The following is a 3616-nucleotide window of genomic DNA, read 5'->3' as shown; positions in this document are numbered from 1 at the left end:
TACATAAGAACCCCAGAATTCTTCATTATATTTTTGCTGCATGACCCAGACTTGTCAACACTCCCGGACACCAATTATATTAAAGCAGAAATTATACTGGACTAGAGAAACTGACTTCCAGCTACATCCAGCGATGCAGCTGTATTGAAAGACACCAGGAATCATGGTTTCCTCATGATGAAGAAAGTTACAGAATAACTCACTCTACGAAAAGTTTTGTTCCAGTCGATGTTAAAGACTGACATACTATGAAGTGCACGAGCTTGCCAGCTTTGCTCCCCTGAAAAAGGATTCTTGTTAAACTTCTGTAAGACAGAAAACAGCATTAGCCATAAAATAACTGACCTCTTTTCTTTATTCCACTGCATCCTTGACCTTAATGGTTCTGTAGAGATATGTGTGCAGTTAAGAACTTGGCCATTAAAGACAGTCACCCAGGGAGAAACTTTATAGAAACGCTGGACACAATAAAGTTTAATGACCCAGCTAGTTAGTTATTCAGGGACATTGTAAGACTAATGATCCAGTGTCAGGAGAGCCAAGCGGTACCTGCAGAACTGCAGATCTTATCCCAATCCCTTCATTCTATGGGCAGTAGTTAAAATAAAACTGTGGCTACAGTTTTTAGGCAGCAAAAACTTTGTGACAGTTAAACGGGTCTGACTGGCACTCTTGTCAGAGCAGAGAACAAGGGACTTCGTGTTACTGCAAAGTTCAATATGCTGGTGATGAGCATCAGCCAAGCCCAGCTATCTCTCAACCAGGCTCTTTTGTATCAACACAGATGACATAAGATGATGGAAAATGATGTGCCAACACTGGATTTCACGTAATTTATTAAATGGGCAGCAGTGCTTGCTGGATAAACACTGGAGAACTACAGTTATTGGAAGTTACCTCTGTAAAAACCTACCTGTAAATGCTGTCCCTACAAAGGTTTTATGATAGCCAAGGGAATGGCTGTCACAAAGTGAAGCTCCTCTTCAGAGTGCAGAGGAGGAGAGGACAAGTCATCATCAGAAAAAAGGTAAAATCATAGAATCACAGAATGGTTTGGGTTGGAAGGGACCTTAAAGATCATTCAGTCCCAACCCCCCTGCCATCAGCAGGGACACCTTCCACTAGACCAGGTTGCTCAAAGCCTCATCCAACCTGGCCTTGAACACTTCCAGGGAGGAGCAGCCACAGCTTCTCTGGGCAACCTGGGCCAGTGTCTCACCACCCTCACAGTGAAGAACTTCTTCTTAATATCTCATCTAAACCTCCCCTCTTTCAACTTAAAGCCAACTCTCTTTGTTTTGTCATTAACTGTCCTTATGAAAAGTCCCTCCCCAGCTTTCTTGTAGCCACTTCAGGTATTGGAAGGTTGCTATAAGATCTCCCTAGAGATCTTATAGCAGCAAAGGTATAATATAAAGGTAGCAGTATAATATAATATATATAAGGTATAATATAAATGTAGCAGTAAAATACTGCTACCTGAGCTTTGGAATAAAACAGACAATGTTGTTTCTTCAGGAAGAGCAGCCAAATGCATGACATGAGGTTGGTGAGCTTTTTATTCCTAATGCATAGATACTTTAAGTTCAAAAAATTTTTTCCAGATGCTTAGCTTGTAAAGATTGGCTGGGGGAGACACAAATAAGTCATATTACCTGTCACATACAACTCGGTCTAAGACAATTTCACCAAGGCTGATCTCATGCATCCTGGTTGCACATGATAGTGTGGTTCTGACAGAAGCATTAACTTGGCTGTCAATAAAGGAACAAATGTGTCTCAGTAGAGCAAGCAGCGCAGACACACCACATCAATAGCCTTTGTAACTGAGCTTTTTCCCCTCCTTTTTTTTTTTAAAAGGTAAAGCTTACTTTTACAATAGCTAAACTAACTCAGTAGACAAAGAATTAGACACAAGTTCTCACTCTTAATTGCTAACCTCTTTGCTATCTCCCCAGAGAGAGCAGCACTTTAGAAGTCAGAAAGTGCATGTAATACACTATGTAAACAAAAGTATTCAGCCCTTTGCTTCCTGAAAGACATGCCAACACTATAGCAGTACTGAAAATAACCAGTTAACTGCTTTAAGAACTCTAAGGTAAAAAGCACAAGTAGCTTAGGAAATATTTATCCAAATATTAAAGTTATAAGCCAAGATTTGATCTTAGAGACAGGCATTTGTTATCTTTGCATTTAGCATATGTAGCACTGTTGGGTCAAGGTGTGCTCCATTTGAGAGGTCACAATAAACTACAGTTTCCCAGCACTTTCAGAGGCAGAAGCATACGCTATTATTTCCTCAACAGGTATGAGACAGCTGAAGCAAAGCCTCCAGTACTAATAATGCCTGTAAGATTGGCTTTAGAAATTTAATACACAGTCCTCTTGCAAACACTTTGATACTCTGAACCAAGTGTTATTAAACAACTACCAAAAAAAAAAGAGGTGGGTTGCTAGAGAAACAGACAGCCCATTCCTACCATGCGATACACCCAGCTAGTGAGAGCTGAAATACATAGTCTGCTGCATTCAAGTGATTTTTTTTTTCTCTCTATTAAAAATAAGAACCATTTGGGAAACATGAATTATTTAGTACAAAACAAACAGAATCAATCCATCCATCTTAATGTGCACTAAGCGGTGATTTACGATTCACAACACCATTTTCACGTACAGCATTCACAAGATCACTCAATAATACATGAAGCTTTCCTGGTGTTATTAGTATGACAACAGATATCAATGAACTTGAAGACATTCAAGCTGGTTGTTTTAAACCAGCTCTTGGGAACTGACAGAACTGCCAAAGCACAGCTACAAACTCACTCATCATTCATTAAAATAACAATAAAGCCAGAAACTAGAGCAGTTTTAAAAGCAGAAAGCAAACACAAAATGTAAGTTCAGCTATACCCAAAAAGAATGTAAAAGGAAAATTTTGTTTCTGATTTAATGATAAACAGCAAATATCTCAAATCAAGGAGGCCAAAGGCAGATGTACACTGCATGTCTAAAGTCCATTCAAATTTGGAATAGCTTTGCTTACCAGATTCATTCTTCCTAGGCTGCTGAAACTTTGAAGCATTGAATTGCAAGCAAGACACATTTCACATAATAACAATTGCTTTAAAAAGACAAAAGATACACAACCTATATTCTCTTTACACACTATCGAATACCATGAAAGTAGAGCCAGCAGCCAATGAAGTAGGCTGCTTTGATATAACATATCTAACAACGAGGTATTTACTGCATAAACTAAAACTTCTGAAATCAAGATAAAAACATGTAGTAATTTCCACACGCATGATCATTCTTCTTAGTGATAAAGCTTCACACCTCTCAATGTTTGTGCAAGTTTCATAAAAGCTCCACAATGCCAAAACCTAAAGCCAGCACTAAAAACACATTGCCATAAGAAAGTTCAGGTTTTTAAGATCAGAGAAAGAAGGGTGGTTTCTTTTTTTCCCCCTGTTTAATTTTAAAGCTCCTCAGACTATTTCATATGCTCACATTATAATTACCTTGCAATGAAAGCATTAAAACTCTACACATATAAACTGACATATGCTGCTAGTCACACCATCAGCCTCAAAACAAGAAAGGTACACTGGAA

This window comes from Antrostomus carolinensis, unplaced genomic scaffold (assembly GCF_000700745.2).
Source record: "Antrostomus carolinensis isolate BGI_N321 unplaced genomic scaffold, ASM70074v2 scaffold42856, whole genome shotgun sequence".
Taxonomy (NCBI): Eukaryota; Metazoa; Chordata; class Aves; order Caprimulgiformes; family Caprimulgidae; genus Antrostomus; species Antrostomus carolinensis.
This window is presented reverse-complemented; position numbering follows the sequence as displayed.